Source organism: Grus americana, chromosome 3, assembly GCF_028858705.1.
Source record: "Grus americana isolate bGruAme1 chromosome 3, bGruAme1.mat, whole genome shotgun sequence".
NCBI classification, from domain to species: Eukaryota; Metazoa; Chordata; class Aves; order Gruiformes; family Gruidae; genus Grus; species Grus americana.
This window is the reverse complement of record NC_072854.1, coordinates 68,766,196-68,792,877: the sequence shown is the minus strand read 5'-3', so window position 1 is coordinate 68,792,877 and position 26,682 is coordinate 68,766,196.

The following is a 26,682-nucleotide window of genomic DNA, read 5'->3' as shown; positions in this document are numbered from 1 at the left end:
TTCTTCAGTTTACATCTTAACACCAATGTAGACAAAGTCATGAATAGTTATAGGAAGTACTTTAGAAGTGTTGCATTATATTGCCATGTTCTCTGTGTGAAACTCCCCTTGAAGTCAATAAGAGTTGTGTATGCTATTCAGTGGCATAATCAGGCAATAAATTATGAAAGCTCTGCAAACACCAAACATAACAAGCCACAAACAAACGACATTAACAAGTGACAAAAATACCCAGTGTTATGCTGGTAACAGACTTAAAACTAATAGTTTATGGCTGGTAGGATTTGGCAACTTCTAGCAGATGGGTTAGGAGGAGAAGCTTACCTTGTACACCTGCCTATTGAAGTGTTTCCAGTCTCTTCCACTCAGACAGTGAATTTCAATTGCAACTGTGAAGGAAAACAGGGCTGAATGGAGACTTGCATCCTCCAGCATTGCAGTGTTCTTCTGTTCCAGGACTCCTTATACGTGGCTTTGTTGAGGCTCAAATTTGATTTTCAGAAGTGTCTAAAACAGATCTAACATAAGATAACATTTTAAGTCAGTGGTAAGTAACACTAAATATTTGAAATCTCCTCCAAGAATCTTCGCTTCAGGAAAAGCCGGCTGTAAAATGTGCCTTTGAAAGTATACTATTTTCACGGTACATTTTAAATAAAATGTTGAAATAGAATTTTCAAGAATGACCACTTTAAGCTTGTAATCCAAAATGGAATTTACTAAAAAATTCAGAAGATCTTGACACTTACAAAAGGGACTGAGAAATGTGAGCCTTGTGTTGACTAAAAGTGACATTCTGAAATTGTTCTCTCTGATCTTGAAAGCCAATTAAGAATAAACAAAGGATCCCAGAGGTCTGAGATTGCTCTAGGCTTTAGAGCTGAGTCTAACTTACAAGAAACAAGATCTTTGTAGAATACAGCCCTGCTTCTCCTTGGAGTATTTCTAACAGCAAGATGAATGTGTGCTGAGATGCTGTAGCTGTTATCAGAAGGCAGCAGTTTATCACAAAGCAAGGGAAAAACGCTATCATTGCAAGAGTTCTTTCACCTTCCCATTCAGGGGATGCACTCATGGCACTCCATGGACAGTAAAGGTTTCTGACTCTCACTATGAAAGTGTTCTTCACTGCTTGCACAGTAATTCTGAAGCCCAGGCTATAAAAAGAGGTGTGGAGCTCCAGCCAGCCCTGCTTTTATAGCAGTGGCAGACTGGCCAAAAATCAATTGGGCTGATTCAGCCTCTTCCAACACTAGCTTTTTTTCTTTCTTTCTTTCTTTCTTTCTTTCTTTCTTTCTTTCTTTCTTTCTTTCTTTCTTTCTTTCTACAATTAGTTGAGGCTACTTGCAGGTTGTTTTATTTGAAAAGAGACTCATGCCCATTTCCTGCTCACACTTCCTTATTGTAAAAAAGAAATAACATTGCAGAACAGGTTTCAGTTTAACAATATGCTCCACTCCTTCCCCAACAACAGCAACTAGGACGTGCTATGTTCCCTTGCCAGATTTAAGGATGGACGGCCAGTGGTTTCACCATGAGCTCCTGCCATAGCTCAGTGAATGAGTTTATTGTAGGTTTGGGTACCACTTGGAGAAGAAAAGCACTCAACAGAAACACAGGACGAAGGTCTTGATGAAAAGGGCAAACAAATCCTATCTATGCTTGTTTTAAACTGTATCTGGTGCCACAGATATCATGTAAGACTTCAGATTGGAAAGCCAAATCCAGCCAGCATCCCGTCCTGTACCAAGTGGGCTATGACTCCAGACCAACAAATTGTGCCTTCAAAGCACGCAAGGCTTAACCTCCCTCCTCTCAGGCCTTCATGCTCCTCCTGCCCCAGGGGGAGCTCAGGGAAGGGTTGTTTCGGGAAGTGGGAGCAGGGAAAAAGCTAACAGGCAGCAGAGAAGAGCCCCCACCATCTGGGGGTAAAAAGATGCTGTCACATTGGGAAGGTCCTTCTACGCATCTGAAATTCCTCTCTCCCCTCTTTGGCCTCAATGTCGCATAGTTAGGCTAGAGCTCTCTGTTTGCAGGAGCCATCACTCCCGTGATATTTTGGTTTCACTTTAAAACTGTGATTTTGTAGGCAGATGATAAGTATTTTTCATTTCTGGCAAAATCAAGGGCTTTTATGGAAACAAAGCACTGTGGTAAATACTACTTTCTGATCATTTATCTTTTGTGTGCAGAAAAAAACCATAGAAGTGTGTGTGTTCTTCATTGATATTCATTTGGTCTTTCATGAGTTACTTAATTTTCTTCAAAAAAATAAAAGGAAGATAGAGAGAGAGGGGAGATATATTGTATAATTCCCACAAAATATTTCATAAATGGGTATTTCTTTCCACAATTCAGTGATGTGGACAGCAAGAAAATGTCTATTACTGTGTTAGCAATTACAGAAGCACTCTCCTTCAGTCTACAGTTTCAAAAAGACAGTGTACATTTTTCATGTCTGAAGAAAATTATTCTGGACATTTAGCCAGCAATAGACTTAGACTTATAAGCAGGTTCTACATTTAGTTGAATTACTTTTATGTGTGCCAAGACAAATATGTCTTACCTTTATATTTCTGTTTACCATTTACTGGTTTATGCTGTCACAGTAGTTGTTTTACGTGGAAGGGAACATGGAGTATTTTTTCATGTTCCACTTTTTGTGCATAGTTGGCCACAGCTTTAATGCATGCACTTCATAAGCGCTCCTGAACAGACTGGAAGGCCACAAATGCAGCACAGCACTAGGACTGGACACGTGTGACTGCTTATATTTCTTGAAATGTACTTCATATCTGCTCCAAGGCAACTTCATGCCTTCTCCAAGATCCGCTTTTTATCATCCTATTTCCAAGACATTTAGATTCACCTCAGAATTTGGTGTTAGCTGCTTTGTGTTCTAGCTGTCCATAAAACAAAAATTTTGTTTTATGAAAAAAAAGCCAAGCTTTTGAAGTTGGTTTTGTTACATATTTAAATAAAAATGAGATCTTCAGAAATCTCTTACAAAAATGAGATGGCAAGACTGGGCCATCATTCAGTTGCCAACAGTTCAATGGTTAGTCCACTCACCTACTTTACTTAAAGCATTGACCTTATTTTTGCCCTCTCCCACCCCACCAAAGGAGGGGCTTGCTGTTTGCTCTCAGACTGGTGGATGCTTTCCTCCCAAGCAGGGCTTGAGAAACTTTACGGAGGTTTCGGTTTGTTAAAATGTCCTGGCCAACTCTATATCATTAGCTCCAGGCTCATTGCTCTGATTTTTGGGGAATCTTCCATAGATGTCCTCACAAAGGTATTTCATATGCGCATATTCTCAGAAAGAGCCTCTTATGAAACTTTTGATGAAAGTTTTCTAGAGCTACTCAAGACCTTGTTTTTGCTTAATACAGTTTAGATTTGATTCTTCCTCAAACATTTTCTAGGTCTCCCAATAGAATAATCTTTCAAAGACATGCTCAGAGCATAATTTGTCATCTGGTTTCTAAATAACTTCAGCAAAGCTCCTCTGCTCTTTGTGAAGTTGACGACTAATTTTGCACATGTTCTTTGTTTAAATGAGACATATTAATCTGAATACAGCTCATTGTCCCCAGTAAAGGGGTAAAGGTGATCATTTTTTATATTCCCTTCTGGAATTTATGTAACTCTATAGTTAAATACAAGTTGTTGGTTAGTTTGCAGTGACTATTTAATGAATAAATAGAATTACGGTGAGAGAGAGAGATGCTTCATCTGTATTTATTTTCTGACATAGCTGACAGCTAGAGTGATATCTTCTCCTTCTTTCTTCTTTTGTTACGGCAGTACTAATCATACCACATAGAGACACATTTGTCATTATATGTAATTATGTGCAATATGTTTACATTATAATATTTTATATTGGAGAGACACAGGTTTCATAATGTTTTTACTCCCAATTCCTTTCTGCTACAGATTATTTTGGTTTATGCATATTTATAAATGATATTTAAAAGTACAATAACACATTAATTATAATAAAATGGTGATTTGGAAATAGGAGAAACTACCTAACTTCTGACAGAGAGGCAGCATTTTGTTAGTGCACGGGAAGTTTTCCTTTGGCTACCTTAAAGTACAGAGAGCGACCACAAGTTCTTAGGAAAGGCTACCATTTCTTATGTGATTAAAACAGGTCTGAGCAAACCTTGATCTTTCAGAAACCTTTTGAAAGACCTGTTCCTCTGTGGACCTGGTACTAATCCCGACAGCAATGGTTTTTCACCCTCTCTCATCAATACTCCCTTTTTCTTCCACTTCCTCCCTGCTTTTCTCCAACCCAATTAGCAGCTTAGCCAGCAGGCTGTGAAGCCTGAAGAAGTAGAAATTAAATCGACTTTTATCACATACCAAACTAACTGTGCAGTTATCCAAGAGCACAGCCATACCCTCAGAGATTCCTGTCCTTAAGGACCCCCAAGGGTGGGTAAGGAAATCAAAGGTGCTATCAAAGACTCCTTCGAAGTTATGACACCATCCTCACACAAAAATACTTCCCGGTGGAGTGGTTAGGTGGCATGCTGTGGGGCCAGCAGCAATGGGACAGCGAGGGGCTTCATTAGCGTAGCCGACCCCTAACAAGGGTGTGTAATAGGGATGAACAGTGCAGGTGAGAGGCAGAAAACTGCAATAATCACAAGTCAAGCACAGCTTCTACACGTGCTGCCATCGGCAGAAGGAAGATAATGTTTAATTGTGGGGGTTTTAAATGCGTAGTTGCAAATGTGGGTAATATGACAGTGCTGACAAGGCAGATGTAGTCAGTAGGATTTAGCAGGTTGAGGTAAACATTATTTAGGCAATAAAGGTACGTTCTAACTAAAGCCATTTTTCAATGCCGGTATGTTACCACACATTAATTACCATTCATTTATTAGCACATTGTGATAAATATTTTATATGCATATGAAAGCATCTTCGGATGTCACTTTTGTACAATGCAGGTAACCTGTAGGAGATATACACATGTGAAAGACCTGCACCACTTTAGCCAGGTCTCAGTAGCTGTTTCAGATTTTATTTTATATAAAATAGAATACATGACTATTGTAAAGATGGTAAAACAGTGGACCAGGCTGATATATGCTACACAAGCTACTCTTACAAGTAAAGAACCGTTCTTAAGGTTGCTGAACTGTTTGGGTTTGAAAAGATTTTGGGATGTACTGTATAAAGTACAACTCCATAAGGCAGTTTAAAACAAGCTATTTCTGCACTTGAAGAAATGTGTGTGACTGAGGAAAGCAAACATTTTACCTCCACAAAAAAGGAGTAAGGAAAGGGGAGAGCACCTCAGCTGTTGGATTGCCATGGAGCCACTGACCCCACACCTTCTGGACTCTGGCATAACCTGAAGATCTACCACACACTTTGAATATTTTCGCCTCAAAACCAGACCATCCAATGTCTGCCTGCATAAAAAGGATCATACCACTGTGAAGTTTATTTCTGCACATACGACACCTGACAGACTTGCTCTACCTGTCCTGCTGCTTTCCTCTCACTGTTAGCTCTGAAGCTTAATGATGACACCACCTGTAAAAAGAAAAAGAAAAAGTAGTGCAAATACTTTGCTAATGAACTTTATTCTTAATCCAATCATGCTGATAAAGAGCATTCAGTGTGAATATCTTGCCAAATTAATAAAGGTTTAAGGCTTTCTTTTCCTTATCTTTATGAAATCAGAGAAAAAGAGAATATCCAAGAGTTGAAAAGATCTCTGTGGAGCAGAGCAGACAAGCTGAATCACAAAAAGAGAAGGCAACCAAAAAACATTTCATAAGTGCGGGAAGGTAAAGGAAACATTTAATAAAAAATAATTTTCATATTAGGTAAGAGAGGGAGAACTTTAACATGCAACTATTCATACTTATAGTTTACTGCACATTTTTCTGTTTCAGTTTTGCATTAATTTACTTTAAAATTATTGTACATATTTTGACTGCATGTTTTCCAAATAAGTTTGAAGAACATGCGGGAAAATTCAGTTAAGCAACAACATCCTGTAAAATTTCCAACGGTCCAAGTAATCAACACATAGAAGGTCAAGATAAATACATATAGAAAAATGAAATAATTTGCCATAAATAGTAATAATGCTGTGTCATCTCATGCCAGCTATGGGGAACATGCCACCAAAGTCTGGGAACTGACTCATTTTTAAGCTTCAGAGGAAAATCCGTTTTTATATATCTACCCAACCACATACTGTGTCATGTTCTACCCCTTCTGCTTCAGACAGCCTGCTGTGGCAAATTATTTAATGTATGCTATACAGAGAAAGCTTGATTTTTTAAATATATTTATAGGTTTTAAAAATTAACTTTTAATGGAACAATGATGTTAATCGGCTCTAAATGATAACAGAGTTCTGGGGTACAAAGAAAATATAAAAGGAGAACATGGTAAGGTATGATTGAATTCGTACCATTCTCCTGCTATATTCCACTTGTTCTTTTCATTTCCTTAACACAATTATTTAGTAGCAGCCTCTGGTAAAGTTTTACACCTAAAGCGTTGTCATAAAATATTCAGAAGTTACTATATTTTAATACTGCTGAGTAAGTACTTTGTTTTTATTCTCTGATGATTATAGTATGGAGCTGTATTCCTGTATGAAAGGCTAAAAACAGTAGAAAAATACAGACTTTATACTTAAAGTTTGGCAACAACATGCACACACACTTTTGAGGGCATGTAAGGCTTGAAGGGCCAGGTACGGTCAGCCAGTACTCTGGCAGGTTGGAGTCTCCAGGGGATGGCCCACTGCAGAACAGAGAAAGTGGAAAAATGCACAGCTCTGCCACTTTATAACAAGAAGTGCTGTATGTGTCTGCTCGGGGAAGAGTTGCTCTTGCCGATTACCTCCTCAGCATCTTTACCCCAGCAGACCTCAGCTGCAGGTCCAGTCCTTTCCATGTGCAAATGACACTGCCTGGGTAGGAGGATGACATGCTGCTTAATATTTGTATAGGCACTTTTAAACACTAATTAGTAGGAGCTCTCCCTGCATCTCTGCCCCCTGCACGAGGTGAGAATTGCCTCAGACGTGTATAACTTCCAAAGATCCATTTCTCTCTATTTTTATGCCTCCGAATGCTGCTGCCTTTCCAGACTTTTCCTTGGCAGTAAACAAAGAATTCCTCATTATACAAGTATTAGCAACAAGTATTAGCTACAGGTTTTGTCTGTGGCAGGTTGCACCAGTCATATGGGGAAGAATCCATCTTCAATGCTCAGACTTTGGAAAGCTCAAAGTCGTTGCAGTTTTATGTGCCTTGTCTGGCCAATGCCATGCTTGAGTTCATATGATATTAGGCCGAGCTCTGATTTGTTAAGAGAGTCATGTGTGGAAACAAATGAATGAAGGAGTTCCCACTCCAAGCTCTTGGCGATATACAAATGCCTAAGTAGAAATTATTCCTTCTTTCAGGGCAAATCTGGAAAATCAGGTGCTTCTATTCACTAGTCAATGGAGAGGACACAACACTATTAGCTCTTCTGCATGGGAACAAGTAAATTTCCCGATTGGTTCAGACCGCCTCCAAACTGCCATGGGGGAGCTGAGGCTCAGAGAGATGCTTCAGACTGCAGACACTAGGAGGGAGAAGCATAATAAAACTTAATGGAGAAAACAAGTATATTTCAGATATTAATACTAGTTTTGAGAACTGAGTGATCATACAACCTCTTTCACCAAAGTCACCTGTGGTTCTTATTGCTGATATTGAGCCTCTGAGGTTGGGTGACTGCTCTGGTTTCCATGAAATTTAAAATGACAATGAAATGTTCTGGATGGGGGGTTTAATGAGTGAGTCTCTTCAGAGTTTCTTGTGGTCCTCAGGAATGATGTCCAGATCAGCTTTGCACAGAATCACCTCCTCTGGGAGGCAGCAGTTAAAGAGTGAGTGACCTGCAGACATACGTCAAAGCCTGTAAAGTTACCTGGTCCCCCAAATCCTGGGAAATAAGCAAACAAAATCTGTGCTGAGGAGCAGCCAGGATTGGGGCACACAGCTACATAGTGCTTCACCTCTCCATTACCCTGACATTAAGGGGACAGACATCTGCAGTCCTTCCTTCTAACCTCTTAGCTCTCACCACGCTGTCCACAAAGCCTGTCAGCAGTCCACAGGCCTTTCATTTCCAGCAGATGCCAGACACAAACATATTCCTTTTGTTCTTAACCCAGCACAATAGATTAAACCCTTCACCTTGACATCAGCGATGTTAAAACAGAACAACTTCCCATGGAAAGTATGATATTCAGATGTGCTGACACCTTGAAATAGTTATGGAAGAGCACATCAAATCATTATCCAGCTGCATCTTGTCATTAAATGTGGTTATTATTATTATGGTTTTTAGTGAGAAAAGGATTTTACAGTGGCAAAGACATCTCTCCCAAATCATATTTTGATTACATGTCATTATAAACTTAGGTAATTATGGTTATTTGAAATGAACGCAAGTGTATATTTTTCAATAATTTTTTTGTTTTTACCCTAGCCCTCCAACCCATCCTCTTGTAGGCTGCTAGAGCAAAACTGCTGCAAAAAAATTTTTCTCCTAGCCTTTTAAGATTTTCTGCTTTATATCATCAACACCTTTCAGTCAAATGCATAAAGAATTTAGGACTAGCAGCTGTAGTGTTTAGGCAGTCTAGAAGTCAAAATATTAGAAAAAAATTAAATGAGTTTGCAAACAATATTATCTTTCTTTTTAGGTTATAAAGTATTTTGAAAAAGGATATAATTTTTCACACAACACATATCAAGAGCTCTAGTTTCCAAACTGAATTACAAAATAAAAATATAATCTTGAAGTTTGGACCAAAATAAGCCGTTTCACTTATCTGTCAATATTATAAATACTGAGTGATCTTTGTTTCAAATGGAATTCTTACAAAATCTGTGCAAATAATTAGATTTTCCATTCATGTCCATTTAGAAAAAAAATCCTGTTCAGATACAGTACTATTTGCAGACTTTTTTTCTCTTTTGCCCAGCCTTTTAAGTGCCTCAGGAACTGGTGCTCACGGTTTTCATCCTCTATTGACTGTAAAGGAGCTACTCCTGAGTTACAGAAGCATAAACAAAATGAATTATGTTCTTTGGGCTCTCACTTTGTTGCTTAAGGAAAGGAGAAGAAAATGGAAACCCTCCCAACCTCTGGAAAGGTGATGTTTACGTGCTGCGTTTCTGCTCAAACCTTAGACAGAGTGGTTTGTTTGGATACGTACAAGGCACCATTGGCCAGAGCCGCTAGCAATGAGGCAGGATGCCCAACCACCACGCTGCGATGGTTCTGCCTCTCCTCGCAGAGGGGCTGCATGCAGGGTGCCTGGAAGAGCTCAGCAGCAGCCCCTTCTCCTGCTGCGTTTCTGCAGGCTGTGCAAGCAGCAGGCTCCAGGTCTGTTCCTCTCCCAGGCTGACCGTAGGGCCCATTGCACCTTGCTGAGCTCAGCTCACCTTGCTGCTGTGGACCAAGTCTCTGCCGCTTGGCCGTCGCAAGGTTATGGAGGGATCATTGACCCTGGGCTCTCTGCCTGTCACCAGAGAGAAAATCCAGTCCCTTCTAGCAAACCAGTCTTTGCCTCTCAGACAGACAGGATCTTTTCTCTCTCTGAGAAGGCAGCTGCTCCCGGCTTCTTGCTTCTACTGATTTCAGCAGAAACCTAGCACCTGTGGCCAAAATATTGCCCAGCTGCCTCTACCTGGCAGCAAGCACTAAGCTGTACAAAAGAAAGCTGTAGTACTTACCTGGGAAAAGTTGAAGTGAAATAACAATTGTATTTTCCTCTGATAAACAGAATAAAAAAATCATTTTTCACTCACCTTTTGCGAATGAGGCACTGAAATGCAAAACTATGCATTTCCATGATGGAAGATTGCAGGAATGCCTGAGGAAGATCACATTGATGCGACTGGCAGAATTAACTCTGCCAGATCTCATCTTCTGCAGAAGGAGACGCCATCGTCCTTACAGAATGGATTCAATATTTAATGACCATCAAGGCATCTATGTTGAAAGTGAAGTTTAAAAATGGAGTGCTAGGACTTAGAACAAAGGAAGTTAAAAAAATGAAAGTACATAGCCGCTCATTCTGTTCAGGTACATAACATCTTTATTTCTTTCACTCCTGAAATGCATTTTTATAATGTGTGTATAACCATGTGTGTGGACGTTGGTGTGTAACACTAAGCAAGGCACATGCATGAATGGACTTGCCAAATTTAATTGGAGGATTTTTGAGAAATGTGTTTAGATCTTGTTTTCCTCCTTCTTTAAGACCTGAGATCTATGAAAGAAGCAGCAGCAATGGTTTAAAAAGAAGTTGTTGTAGTATATAGGGCTGTTTCTCAGAAAATCCTGCTTTTGGGCGCTGTGCCTGTCCTGGTATCACATGGCCAAATAAATATGGCTGATTTACTCATAATCCCAATCAGCTTATGGATTGGAATCAGAGTCTTGGGTGGTGCAATATTGCTGCCGGTGCACCGTTGTGGTAGCGATTGGCACCTGTTCTTCTTCAACACTCAGCAACCCCACAACAGAAGGGTCCTCCAAGAGACCAGGCAAAGTAGACAGCTGTTTAATTTCCTCCAACTCCAAGGCAGCTATGCCAAAAGCCCACTGGTACCCTTTTGGTCTTTGAAATACCCTCTCCAGAGGTAGTCTATGCCAAGGGTGCGTGGAGCCTCTGGGCCAGTCACAATGGGGTGCTTTTGCCACTCATTCCCAGGTAGGCTCACCTCGGCCTCCAGTACAGTTAACTGTTGGGATCCTCCTGTCACTCCAGAAATACAGATGGGTTCTGCCCCTTCATGGCTCGATGGTATTAGGGTACACTGTGCACCAATGTTCACCAGAGCCTTGTACTCCTGGGTGCCAGGCCATCGGATCCACACAGTTCGATAAATCCTGTTGTCCCTCTCCTCCACCTGGCTGGAGGCAGGGCCCCTCTAATCCTGCTCATCGTATTCATCACTCACTTCATGTAAAAATGATTTACAAGTCCCTTCAAGAGGATCATAAGTAAGATCAGGCCTTCCACTCAGTCTGGGGAACTGCCTGCTGGAAACTGGAGAGGCATTTTTCCTGGAAGAATCCCCTTTTGTGTTTTTTTTTTCCTTGCAATTCATGTACTCCTGCCTCTAGGGTCAAGGTAGATTTTCTATCCCACTTCCTTATGTTCTCTCCATTGTCACACAGGTAAAACCACAGGGTGCCTCATGGTGTGAACCCTCTTTATCCTCTCTCTTGAGCAGAGGAACGCTTACTCCTAATAGCTGAGATACTGGTCTGTACAGATGGGAATAGGACCTATCCCCTCTGAATTGCTGGAACTCCCAGCACAGTTTCTCCACAGGTGAGACAAGGGAGGAAGAGACACTTTCTTCATATTGCCAGAGTCGGCTAGCCACTTCATCCACTGTTGGTGCCTCTTTGCCTTTCCAGTCCATTACTGCCAATGAGCTGGCATATGACGATGGTGCGCTCCTGTCCTGGTTTCAGCTGAGATAGAGTTAATTTTCTTCATAGCAGCCAGTATCGGGCTATGGTTTGGATTTGTGCTGAAAACAGTGTTGATAACACAGAGATGTTTTCATTACTGCTGAGCAGTGCTCACACAGAGCCAAGGCCTTTGCTGCTTCTCATCCCACCCTGCCAGCAGAATGGCTGGGGGTGCACAAAGAGTTGGGAGGGGACACAGCCAGGACAGCTGACCCCAACTGACCAAAGGGATATTCCATACCATATGACATCATGATCAGCTTATAAAGGGCTTGGAAAATAGGAAGAAAGAGGGGGTGGCGGCATTCAGAGTGATGGCATTTGTCTTCCCAAGTAACTGTTACGCGTGATGGAGCCCTGTTTTCCTGGAGATGGTTGAACACCTGCCTGCCCATGGGCAGTGGTGAATGAATTCCTTGTTTTGCTTTGCTTGTGCATGTGGCACTTGCTTTACTTATTAAACTGTCTTTATCTCAACCCATCAGTTTTCTCACTTTCACTGTTCCAATTCTCTCCCTCATTCCACTGGATACCAGTGAGCGAGCGGCTGTGTGGTGGTTAGTTGCTGGCTGGGATTAAACCACGACAGCTCTGTACAAACTTCTGCCACATGGGTTGTATGTATTGGACTTCATCTGGATCTATGGGTAGCTGCACGTTGTCCAGGTCATAATAAACCATCTCCTGCACAGCTAATTCCCTCAGGTACTGGATACCTGTCTCGATGGTGGTCCACTTGCCTGGATGACATCCATTATCTTCATTAAAAGGATACCTTTCCCTTACACTTGAAAGAAGTCACCTCCAGAAGCTGAAGGCTTGTGTCTTTTTCCCAATCACCTTGCCAATGCCCTCTTCCCTAGACAGGAATCCCAGCTGCTTGACTTCCCTGCCCTCTAATTCTGGCTACCGGCTAAAACAGGCTACTGGCTCCATTATCTCAGCATCAGAGCAGCAAGGTAATGATGTGCTTGCCTGGATGGAGGCTGAAATCTTTTTGCATATCTCACAGCTCACTCAGGGACAGGGATCAGGTAATTAACCTCTGGTTCTGCTCTTCTTCCTGTTCTCATGATGGTCCAGGTTCATCATCATCATCCCTTACTAAGCAAACTGATTTTTTTGTGTATTTCTTCTGTATAGGGCCAACAGATACTGGTATGGTTTGATTTTTTAGTTCAGCTGCAGTGCCTGTCACTGGGGTTTGAGTAACCACAGTGCTTGTTGTGGGGCTTTGGGTAGCCACAGTGCCTGTCAGTCTGTTTCCCCTCTCTTCACCCTGAGGGTGCTGCCTACTATTGAGCACTGTTTGGTAGATAGTGGCCAAGGCCCAGCACAGTACGTTGTGCCTCTTTGGAATAGCCACAGCATTTTCCTTTCAAATATTTTATCAATTTATCAGGGACCTGTAGTTGTTTGGGAGTGAAGTTCCAAACCATTGGAGGTGAGAAGTTTTCTAGATACCTGCTCATATTCTCCCACATGCCATGCCAAACTTGACTATTCAGCCTTGGGCCAGATCTCTGGGTGGTATTCTTAAACCTTTTTTTTGTAACCCTAAACAAGACCTGGAACACATTCAGGACACATAACAATAGGAACATGCTGGCTTGAACTTCCCAAGGGTATTCAAAATTCTCAAAAGCTGTTTTAACTAGCCTTAAGGAAAAAGGGGAGGTGAAAGAGATTGGGTGCAATTATGAATAAATTCTGAGAGATGTCATCTGAGATATGGGCATGACAACAATGCCACATACAAATACCAGCTTAACATCATGACCAGTGATGTTAGCATATCATAAATTGATATCACGCAGTACAGCAAAATGAGAATCCTGACCCCTCTCCCAGAGGTGATAAACAGCACTGCAGGGAATACATACAGCAAGTAAGGATTTACATAACACAACCATGTGAACAAACAAAACACCATTGTGACCAGTGACTATTTACCTAATATAATAAATGAATATAACAACTTTGTTTTAACACACACTGGTCAGATCTGTCATTATCTCAACCCTTCAAGTCCCACGTTGGGTGCCAAAAAAGACTGTCATGGTTTAGCCCCAGCCTCCAGCTGAGCACCACGGGGCTGCTTGCTCACTCCTCTCCCCTCAACCCCCCCGATAGGATGGGGAGGAGAATCAGAAGAAAAAAGGTAGAACTCATGGGTTGGGATAAGGACAGTTTACTAGGACAGCAAAGGAAGAGGAAAATAACAACAGTACTTACAAAATAATATACAAAGCAGGTGATAAAAAATGTAATTTGCTCACTGCCCCAAAACCCAATGCCCAGCCTGTCCCAAAGCAGCGACTCCTCCTCCCCGGCCAGCTCTCCCCTTATATGCTGAGCATGACGTCATATGGTATCAAATATCACTTTGGCTAGTTTGGATCAGCTGTCCTAGCTGTGTCCCCTCCCAGCTTCTTGTGAAAATTAGCTCTATCCTAGCTGAAAACCAGGACAACTGCAAAGTGTTACATGCTTCAAAAATTGTGCATAAATCAGTCTTAAAAGGTCCACATAGAAATGGTGCAGGACTTGTGCACCACTACGATTCTTGGTGTTGAAAGGGGACTTTCCTGCAGTACAGGCATAACATTCACCTGAGGGCTCCAGGCATACTAGAGGGAACCCCCCTGTTAATTCCACAATAAGGGTGTTCGCATGAAGAGACATATTAGCAGTTACACCTGTCATAGACCTGCAACTATAAGTAGCACTGATGAGCTAGAACCATTTAAAACTTCATTTTTGGTTGTGCTCTTCAGAGAGGAGATACAACTCTGAGTCAAGTACAAGGCCAGTCCAGCAGCTGGGATGATTACAGTGAAGTTTCCCGGGAAGGCGAAAGGTTGGAGCCTTCCATGCTGATTGAAATGCATGATACTCTCTGCAACTACTTCTCTCTAATTATCTCATTTCAAAATGGCTTTATTTTTCTTAAACCAATGTACCTCTTTCTTCCAAATGCAATTTTGCAAATACATTGTCCAGAATTTCCTACTCTGCTCTTAATTATCCATCAGCCAGCTTCCCGCTTATTAATTAATGCTCAAGTTTTAGCAGCAGCTTGAACCGGGTCACTGTTCACACGTTGGAACAACAGATGCAAAGGAGTTTGTGAGTGACAGGATAAAAATCAGGCACCATCTTGGCATGAAGCTTCAGAAAGATGTTAAGAAACCTCTCTGCATTTCATATTGGAATCTATTCCACATCTCCAAGTACTGTATATACTGTACAAATGCTTCATTTTAAGTCTGCCAACATTGCCACTCCAATTTGTCAATCCTGGAATTCTTTTTAGTAAGTGTTACAAATGTACGACTCATCGTTGTTATTATGTTCCATTAGAACATTTGCCAGTTTTGAGTTCTGTCAGATATATGCGATAGCATTTGATGAATCACTGCTGAAATGATCCACTACAAACAACATCCAATTTCTTGGAGTGCTTTCTACCAGTATTGATAAGTATCTGGGGTTTAAATGCAATGCTGCTTCTACACACTCAGTATATTACTTATTGCAAACATTTGGAATGAGTTTGGTATCGACTACTTAATTAATCATCTTGGCTCATACTTTTTTCTGTCAGTCAAGGATTCACCAGTCTAATTTCACAATGATATTTTGTTAGAGAAAAGGTGGCACATTCAGTTGCATGACTGACTTGGTAACCTGCTTCCAGCATCAAGGTGCTCCAACTACAGCAAACCTTCATCTGTAAAGTGTGTTCGGCATCTGGCTTGCTGCAGCAGACAGGACATGACTTCGTAAATATGCACACAAACTCTCTTGAGCAAGTCATTGATCCAGAAAACGTCCTGTAGAGCAAAATCCACAAAGCAGAATGCCTCACCCTGTAAACATAACTCCTCGGATACAGCCTTGTGTATGTCTTGGGGGATGGAAATAAGCAAAAAATTAAATGCAAAAAAGAGGGGAAGGTACAGCTTTGGAAAAACTTTGGGATATCTCTGCATTCTACTTTTCGGTAGAGCCCAAAATATTTCAACTAAAAAGTAACAAGTTTTTGGAAGGATTTCTATAAATCACATCATCTTTATCATAAAAATTTAGTTGAGTAGTAAGCAGTTAGAGCCTTATAAGGCATATATAAAGATGAAGTCAATAAAGAGTTATATTCTACAATATATTCTGAAGGCAGTATTTTTACCGGGTTCTACTCATAATTACACAGTCAATACATTTTTTTTTGTCACTTCCTTGTTACTAGGGAGGATTGTCTTATTTTCAGCTGATCATTTACTCATTTGTATTCATTAGACTCATGATCGTTGTTAATTCATTGCATTACCAAAGCACCTAGGAAACCTAGTGAAGGACCAGTCTCTCAGTCAGTGAGGCCCTGCCCAAGAGCAGGTGAAAAGATAGATTCTGACCCAAAAGGCTTACTATCCGAATTTAAGGCAGCACCAGGGCAAGGACAGAAAAAGATGACAGGCAAGGGAATTAGCTTCGTTTTCTGTAACAGAGAGGTGAGAACCAATCAAGGGATGAATAAGAATCCCTTTTGGCAGCTCTTTGGGAGACAGATCTTAGAGAGGTAGGAGAGCAATCATGAGAGGTTCAAGAGGTCAAGAAAGATGGCATTTTAAGAGTATGCTCAGCTGTGCTGAGAGCGCCTCAGCTCATAGAGAATAAAGACAGACTGAAAAAATAAAACAGCGAGGCTAAAACTGCAGCATTTTTTAGTGAATGTGTTAATCCAGTGCTCTGTAAAGCATGTTAGGGCTAACAGGTGTAAAAGAATAACAAGATATCAGCCACATCCAGCAAACTCTGATTTTTCCTTAATATTGATTATGAAAACATTTGATAACTTTCTGGTTGTTTTAAATTCCAGTGCTTTCTTTGGACAACTGAAAATCCAGCAAAATGAGATATATTTGACTTAGATGTTGAGGAAGTTACAGATCTTTTGAAAACTCTAAATGGCTTTCTGTCCTATCTTTACTTTAAAAAAAAAAAAAAAAGTCTTAAATCTCTATGCTGTCCTATTACTCTTTCTGTCATTAACTCTTCCTACCACCCATTATTTTGTTATTTCAGGTGACAAGCCTCCCATGAGCAATCTCATATCTTCCACCATTCTGTTACCTGCTTTCTGGAGGTGAAAAAACTATTTAGTTTTCTCAAGAAACTACTTCTGTTTTAAAGGTCTTGAACTGACATATAAATAAATTTGCCATATATCTGTGGTGCAATTCAGATCAGAATCGGGAACACCTCTTCTAAAACCCATTTTTTCCCCCTGTTCAAGCTTTAACCTCATAAGCTTCTTTTTTTTTTCTTTCTCCTCAAAGGGCAGCTCTACTACCAAGAAGTACTCACAATTCTTTTCAAGTCCTGTCTAGCAAAGACTATGAAATAGAAACGTAGAGTGCAAAGGAAATGTCTCCAAAGAAGCAATAAAACATCTCTTGTACAGCTACTTTAGACTACTAAAATATACCACTGGCTTCTCCAAACTCTTCTAGCAGATTTTAAAGCTACTACCTCCCGCAATTCAGCTTTGAGAAATTTCCCTTCAACAATCAAATTATACCTTCTTTCTTGCAAAAGGAGGTATAATTTTCATTCCCATGCCCTGATATAACTTAGTCATGCTGTGCATTCATCCAAATCACATCTGAAGTGCTGTAGCTTGTTGAAACAAGATAGAAAACTAAGAGTTCTTACTCACTGGTAAAGTGTCTCAAGGCAACCCGAAGTTCCCCAGCCATGTTTTCTTCTTTCTCCAAGGCCCTCGCTGGCTAAGGTTCTCTCATTGATAAATGGTATGTTTAAAACAGGCACAGACTGTTCAGTCACCTAACAGTCTGTCCAGCCACAGTCCCATTCAATTGATATTCCATCTCTCAAATACTTCTGGCTTTTACTTGCAGCTTTTGCTTCTGCTTTGAGTTTTCTCCTTATTCCTTGGCTCATCTTTTACCCGCTTTCTCTTTTTTTCCCCATTTTTTCCTCATATTTTCCAGTCTACCACCCAACAGCCTGCTGCTCATTCCTTTGGGCGAGGCAGTTATGACACAACAGTAAGTCAGTAAGTGTAATGTAATCAGTAAGGTTAGCAATAGAGGCAGCCTCGGAAATCAGAGTAATTGGACCCTCGGTAACTGAGATGATCAGCCAGGTCCCTGCATCTCTTCAGTCAGAGCAGCATACAGTCCTTCCTAGTGGAAAGAACAATAGCCAACGGTTTTGAAAAGGGAGGGAGGGAGAGAGGGAAGGAAGGAAAAAGAAAGAAACAGCATTATTCTGGATTTTAACTCAGGACAATCCTGACTCTGTCTCTAGGTCTGATCTCATCCAAGATGATGGGTCATTCCCTGGGACCTTTCAATCAGTCAGAGATACCCAATTGTCAGTTTTGATTTCGCACGCTTTCACTCAGCATGTACTACTCTCTCTTTCTTGCTTTAGCTTTTTCCCTGTTAAGCAAGACAGACAACGTTGTTTCAAATCCACAGAGGCAAATGCACTTTCCATCTGCTTATAATTATTTCAAAGGGAAGAGGAGTTAAATTAGATGCAACAAGTGCAATGGGAAATATAGCAGAGGTGTAGTTGAATGCATCATTTTCAGGTAAATGAAGTAATATTGTCAAATCTGCATAAAGTCCAATGGTTGTGGGAGATCATGGGCCATAACTTAGAAAAATCAGTAATTATATCTAAAGTATCATCTTCCCCTGCCTTGCATAGGTTTTCAGCACTGTAAAGACTTAACATAGCAGCCTGTATTAGTTTTTGAAAGAGGTCTTAATATCCTTCTGCAGCTGACTCAGTTTTTGGACCTGTCTGCCCATTTAGCTGTTGTGAGAAAACCTCGCAGTGTGGAAACACACCTTATGCTTGCAGAAGACCACTTATACCATTCTAATGGCAGTACAACACACAGTAGTTCCCACCCAAAATGTGAAAAGATCATATGCTTCACCAATACAGCGTTTCAAAACTTTCAAGCACAGATAAAAGCATGAAAAAAATACTCTTTGAGCTAGGTGAAGGAATGATCAAAGTTCCCTGAACATAGAAATGGTTCTGTCATAACCTCAATCTCAGACTGAAAAGATCTGAAGGTAACAATCACCTGTATCAGCACACAGGTTTACACGGTATGTTCCATAAAAAATACGTTATCTTCAAAGAACATTGAGTAACAAGACGAGCATTTAAGAATCAGAAAATGTCAATACAGTAGAATTATTGTTGTAAACCAACAGAAGATATAGCTTCTATTAAATAATTCATGCAATAATGAAATTAGTTGAAGGAGTAAAATTGTCTCCGGAAGCTTATTAAATAGACTGCAATCAAGTAATCTTATCTTGCCAAAATGTGATCACAATTTAAAATTCAGCCAAAGATAATATGTGGAAGATGCCGGGGTGGGGGGAGGGAGGCAGGGAAGTGATTACCACAAAGTTAATATTATTTTTTTGATGTGGTGCTGAAGATCAACCACAGAAGAATAGCAGTACAACCATCCAGGAAAGATTTCAAATGGAAGAAGCTTTGGATCCCACCCCCCAGAAGGAACCAATGCCCTGTGAAAGATAAAAATAGAGATAAGTTGTCTTCTGAAATCTAAATCTGTTGCTAAAATGTGAATAAACAAAAAGCTCAGCCAATTTTATGACGCAAAAGCAAGCAAAATAAAAAAAATAAATCTGAAAGGTAAGATGAAATGTTCCTAATAATTAATTAGCTGATTGATGATATCTGAATATGCCATACAGTCAAGCTACTGCCTCATAACAACACACGTTATAAACAGACCAGTTTGCAATCAAAATATATCTTCACTTTTCTGTTCCCTCAGACTCATCTTTGAAAACATTAATTTTTCATTATAATGAAGTATTTCACTGAAAAAGTCTCAGGTGGAAAAAAGAGGCTTCCGTGCATAGTGCTTGACTCGGATTAATATTCATCCAGTTTTATCACTTATGCAACCTTGGTTGTTCACGCAGCATTAAGCTGGACTACTGACATTTCAAAGGATTTGCCAGGTTTTTATAAACTGACTAGAAGTTTAAAGAAGCTGTTTTCCTCTCTTTAACTGTGTTTAATATCCTATAAGATTCCTTGCAGAATCAGACTGGATTGTTTGCTAATTGCAGGACAGTTTCAGTTGGAATGGATGATGCAGAAGAATGATATATGGATGATCAAGGTTGACAGACATTTTTTCTGTTCAAAGGAAACTGCTCACAATCTCTTTCTTTCAGAGATGAACGCAGAACCCGGGCATTTAATGTAATGCCAAAGACCAAAACCAACAACAAAAATTTCTCATAAAACTTGGATTGGTTTGAAAAATGTGTAATGCATTGAACATTTTCACATTGAAACCTGATTGCAATATATTTTGCTTTACGCCACTTGTATTTCGGCACTGCAGTAATCCTACTTTAAAGAATGCAAGGTGTGTAGCAACAACAGCCCATCTTCAGCAGTCAGGAAATGGGGAGCAGATCATCTCTATTTCAAGACAGACAGGCACAGGAAGAATGGACTGTATTTAACTGAGTTCTATTATTAGCCAGTTTATCACATTTAGAGAAGATATTGGCAATTCCCAACCTGTAAGATACAAATAGAACAGGCTAATTTATTTATATTTTCAAAAAAAGGAATTTATCATTTTTCTGGGTCTGAGCCACACACAAATGAGAGTCATATTTAATTAATAGTTTCTACCAAAAGCAAGCAAAAAACCACATTCCTATGTCAGAACAGTTCATCTCGACATTTCTTAAATTTTTAAAACCTTTGGATTCAAGGGCTAAGAATTGGATATATATTTTGGTGCCAAACAGGAAACTGAAAGGATGTTTACTTTTCACCCCATCAAATAAAAGAATACATTGCTTCAGGGACAGGAACACAGCTGCCTCATTTCTCTCAGAATGGATTTGCTCAGAAGTTTTAAAACCAGGCTGTTACTGTCTTTTTAAGCCATTGACTATTTCACAGCATACTCAAAGCAGGAAACTTTCAGACAGTACCTGCAGAGAGGAGGAGCTCAGTATAAGTATCCTCCGTCTCAGGTGAGCGTCCATCTTATGTTTGGGCTCACAGCTATACTCTCTTCCATCTTGCAAATAGTATTTGGGTAAATTTTTTGTGCCACAAATCCTTTCATCCTCCCAAAAAGTAGTCAAACCCACACCAATCGTAATGAAACGTGTTATTTTCAGACCAGATATTAGGAAGCATTTCTTTACCAAGAGGGTGGTCAAACACTGGAACAGGCTTCCTGGAGATGTGGTAGATGGCCCAAGCCTGTCACTGTTTAATAGATGTTTGGACAATGCCCTTAATAACATGCTTTAATTTTTGGTCAGCCCTGAATTGGTCAGGCAGTTGGACTAGATGATTGTTGTAGAGCCCTTCCAATTGAAATATTCTATTCTAATCTCATCTAATCTAATCTGAGATCAGGTGGTTTGTTTTTTCAATTTTCAGAAATGGTTCAAAATTACAATTTTTTTCAAGACTACCAGAGATTTTTTACAATTCTTCCTGCAAGTGACATGCATTGAAGCTTTATACCTTCCTCAGTACTCAATGACACATTAGGGATCTTTGGGGGATTTTTTTCCACTAAAAGCAAGAAGACCCTACCAGTGTGGAACTACATACTTCAAATTTTAGGCCTGCATGGTAACATGATAATGACTTTCCTCATCATGTGTTGGTGAAACAATGCAGCGTCAGGCTGATGTATCAACTTCCAGCAGTCAAAAATCCAACACCTGTGGATTTGCAGTGTTTGTGAATATGTAAAATATGATAATACTTGTACTCAAGTGCTAAATTTTGGCTTACTAAAGTTAAGTATAATGGGTAACCTTTGGTAGCCTTATTGAAATTACAGTAGCACCAGTAAACTGAAAAAGCCTCAAAAACGGAAATGAGTACAAGTCCAGAAAAGTTTGATACAGTATGATTATAAGCAAGACTAATTTGTTTATTAAATATTCTTTTTTACTATGTCACATTTTATTTATTGAAGAACTGCTCTCATATTCATGTAATTGTTTAAATCCTTTCTTAAAGTCAGCCATTTATTTTTAAATCATGTGAACTGTGTGATACTTAATTTATATTTTAAAAGGAATTACTTTCTGGGGACTTGTCCTACCTGAAAAATAGATGCTTAGCTTTCAGTTCATAATATTATAATGTAAAGGTAGTCTATTTTTATTGATATGACATGTTTCTTCAACAACAGCTGCTACTTGTTAAGTCAGTATTTCTCAAGTAAATTTAAAAGTTTTATTAATCAAGAATACTGTTCACCACCGAGTTCCATTATGCCTTTATGCACAATGAAAGATGACAATTCCTTCAGTGACAAAATAAATGTTCATTATCTCCAAGTACAGGGAAAAAATGGACCTAACCTATCAGGCCTTATATAAGCAAAACAACTCAAAACTTGTATTCATTTGCACCAGAACTGAATATGGCTTTGCAATACATTTTACCATGGCAACTAATGGCATTAAAATATCCTGCAAGCTATGCAGAATGGAAAAGATAACTGCCAACTTAAAAAAAAATAAAATATGTATTGCCTGAAATTACTTGTAGTGTATTTTAGGCAACCTCTTGTGTATTTGAAAATATTAAAAAATTTTTGTTTATTCCCAGTTATCATAAACTGAATGGTCTAAAAGTCACCCATAGTTAGAGTTCATTAATTCAAATACTGGAGTGTTAACTCAATTTATACTTGCATGATTGTTTAAGATAATTGTAACTTGAATCTGTTAAAATTATTTCACTCTGTTGTAATTTGAGCTGGGTTTGACTAAAATAAGATCTTTTCATAGTGGAAAAATAGTTGGTTTACTTATCTTGTATGCTTGCTTCCGATTGCCATTTTTCCTTTTAACTAATTAATGCTGACCCATGTGTTTTCCTACACATTCCTTTATCCTTTCATTCTCCATGCTCATTTTCATAAGCCACTATCATACCTGATGCATAATTTAGATCTCGCTCCAACTCTGCAAAAACCAAAGCCCAGGAAGCCATTGATCACGGAGGTCATACCTGCAACCAACATCCTCCGGAAAAGCCAGGTACAGCCCTACCTTCCCACTTCCATTCCAGATAAAAAGAAAGCCATTTGGAGGATTCTTGCACCTTCTCTAAACAAAGCTGATGTGATTCTTCTCAGATTCGCTTTTGGGACCCAGCAGCTGAGGAGGAGCCGTCACTTTTCTGCATGCCTAGGCAATGCTGCCATGGAAAGGGACCCTGAGCCACCTTGCTCAAGAGTCTGCGTGTTTCAGGGCTTCCTTGGAAATATGGGTCCTGGATGTTTGTGCTAGAGCTTTCACATGCTTATTTCTTCAAGACCAGTCCTTCTGTAAACAGGATTTTTTTTTCTTTGCTCAACTTTTTTTTAAAAAAACCCATTCAAGTCTGTCACAGTATTTTGGTACTTTTGCTACTCCTCCAAGATTAAAATCAAACACTCCTGCACATTGGAAGTAAAAGCCAAGCACAAAGATTTTCACAATGGTCTCAGGCATTCCATGGGAGGTTGAGTTGATTGCAATTTTTTTCCCTGCCTAATCATGGTTTTTTTATGCCTGAAGTGCTTCTAACACAGAAGATTATGCTTAAGCTAGACTAAATGGAAGAATGTTTGGAAAACCCCACAGAAACATAAAATATTATTCAATGAGCAAGAGGGGAAGGCAGGAAAAATCTTGGTAGACACATGAATTCCTGACCAAATGAGGCTATGTGTCTGGTATGTCTGGAATGCTTAATATCCAATACACTGGGCAACTGCTGCTTAGGGAAACATCTTAAACACTGAAGATCTTTATTACAGCAAGTGACCTTTCTCCAGATTCTAGTAGGACTACACACAGCAAAAATAATGTTCAATGTTTGTTTCTGTATTTATATTCCTAACATTATTATAGTGCATGTATTTATCATAGAATCATAGAATGGCTTGGGTTGGAAGGGACCAGTACTCCAGGTGGGGACTCCTGAGAGCAGAGTAGAGGGGGGGAATCACCTCCTTCAACCTGCTGGTCACGCTCCTTTTGATGCAGCCCAGGATTCGGTCGGCTTTCTCGGCTGCAAGCGCACATTACTGGCTTACGTTGAGCTTCTCGTCCACCAACATCCCCCAGTCCTTCTCCTCAGGGCTGCTCTTAATCCATTCCTCACCCAGCCTGTACTTGTGCTTGGGATTACGCCGACCCACATGCAGGACCTTGCACTTGGACTTGTTGAAATTCATGTGGTTCGCGTGGGCCCACCTCTCAAGCCTGCCGAAATCCTTCTGGATCTCATCCCTTCCCTCCAGTGTGTCAACCATACCACACAGCTTGGTGTCATCTGCAAACTTGCTGAGGGTGCACTCGATCCCACTGTCCATGTTGACAACAAAAATGTTAAACAGCACTGGTCCCAATACCGACCCTTGAGGAATGCCACTCCTCACTGGCCTCCACTTAGACATCAAGTCATTGGCTGCAACTTTTTGAGTGCAACCATCCAGCCAATTCCTTATCCATTGAGTGGTCCGTCTGTCAAATCCATGTGCCTCCAATTTAGAGACAAGAATGTCGTGCAGTATGGTGTCAAATGCTTTGCACAAGTCCAGGTAGACGATGTCAGTGTCTCTTGCCTTATTCACTAACACTGTAACCCCATTGTAGAAGGACACCAAATTTGTTAGGCATGATTTGCCATTAGTGAAGCCATGTTGACTGTCACCAATCACGTCCTTATTTTCCATATGCCTGAGCATGACTGGCCTGTAGTTCCCCAGGTCTTCCTTTTTTTCCTTTTTAAAAATAGGGATTATGTCCCCCACCTACCCTCCACCCCCATTTTCCAGTCAGTGCAAACTTCACTGAACTGCCACAACTTCTCAAATATGATGGATAATGGCTTAGCAACTTCATCCACCAGTTCCCTCAGGATGCGTGGATGCATCTCATCAGGACCTGTAGATGGTCTTGAACTCCTACAGTGGGACATTCTTCATTGTCCCAGTCCCTGCCTTTGCCTTCTGTGACTTGGGTGGTATGGCTAGAGCACTCGCCGGTGAAGACTGAGGCAAAAAAGTTGTAAGAAGTAAAAGCATATCCTGAAAATTCTTATTATTTTCAGACATTGCATGTTCTCTCTATCCAAGATACATTCAAGGCATTGTCTGTACATATACTGGGAGCCTCAGTGGTGGTGTTTTATCATATTCAATGTGTATGTAGTAGAAATACATTCAGCTACCCAGTATTATATGCATAGTTGGCTCATATGTTCTCGCTCTATTTAAACATTAATAATACACATACACACTATGGGTCCAATATCAAATATGGATGTTTTAATGGAATGTCTAAATCTCAGACATGAATGCTCAAATCAGCACTTAGATCCACAGAGTGGGCATTTACACATCTAAGTGTCCATGTAAGCACTCAAATGTGCAATTTGGATAGCCTATTAAGATGCCCGTATTTGAAAATTAGGCTGACTTCCCGGCATTTTTGGCAACATGTTGCACAGTGATTCTGGCAAAAATGCAGTTTTTTAATTCAGCTGCACTAAGGGGATTTTGATTGTTTGTTTGTTCAAAGGGGGGTGGGGGTGGGGGGTGGGAATGCAGTTCCAGAAATAGATTTTGCTCTACTTTTACTTCCGGTGTTTTATATCCTTTTGTAATTGGGTTCTGAGATACCAAATTCAACACTGCTGCCTGAAGTCCAGTATCCTCATGAAAAAGAAGTTCTAATGTCTCAGGGCATATATTGACGTTTGTCATATTTTAGTCTGAAGAATCATAAAATGCACTATCACAGGGCGCTGCAAGTTCAGTACCCACTGAAGCAAAGGAGTTAAATAAGCTCTCTGTTTTATGGACCCTTAAATTGTAAGTGATGTTCTGTGTTGCACATTGTGAGTACAGCTATGAAACAATATATGTAACATTTTTCTAATTCTCAACAGAATCTGAGTAGGAATCTGAAAGCCCAGTAACCTCAGCGGAGCAAGAGCACCATAAAAGCATCTGCCAGACAACTGTAGTCAAAGTAGATGCATTAAGATTATCCACCACTTTGGAATATTTACAGGAACGACCACAAAAGTAACATGAGCCATTTTAAAAAGGTCTCCCAACTTTATTATTTTATAAAGAAATAAAATCTTTTTTGGCCATGAAGTCTAAAGCTTTTCCCCTTTCTTAAAACAAGGAAAAATGACTCAAAATAAAATAATCCACAGCCAAAACAGAAAGCATAAAGAAAAGAAAGTCTGATGGTTTATAATGAAATGTATTTTGTCACTTCCATTTTATTTATAAAAACAGAAGTACCTGCTCTGTGACAGCCGTGCCAAGATTTAGCTAGATTTCAGATACTTTTAAAGCAAACCTGAGCCAATGTGCCTTTCTGGGGCTCGACGTTTTTAACACAAGCCACCGATTTATGTCTGAAAGCTATTGTTTTAAGCTTCTATTTCAGTCCTGATGAAGCACTTATGTGCTTGAGAGAGGTTATTTCTTTTTTCCCCATATCATAAGGGGATAAAACATATTATGCCTCCCCACAAACCTTGCCTGTACTAGAACTGTGTATTTCACAGCTTCTGTCTTGTCAGTCTAATAGGCATCTGTAAGATAAAGCCTCCATCTCAGATTTTGCATGTTTTTCTATGTCCTGCGTTCTATATGATCTTTATCAGGTTCCAGGTGTTTTCATCTCTCATTTATGAGATCATGTCATGCTTTTTGTAAGAGAATAGTGGCTTTATAATTTATTTTGCTTTAGATAGAATTTCCCTTTTCAATTTAAGTCATTCTCTCCCAACTGCTTGAAACAGCTCCACTCTCATCATTTGTTAAATGTGTTGCCTTTCCTTCTTTATCATACACTACAAATGTACGGTTTCTATAACATTTGTGTCTGCTTTGACTTTCAAACCTCCTCCCTGTCTTGTATCAGGGTTGCACTTATTCAGTGTGAGCTGTACATAATGTTGATTTTTCCTTCTCCCATATTTGTGAATTTTCATCTAGACTTACGGTACAATGCAAACTAGAATAAAAATCAT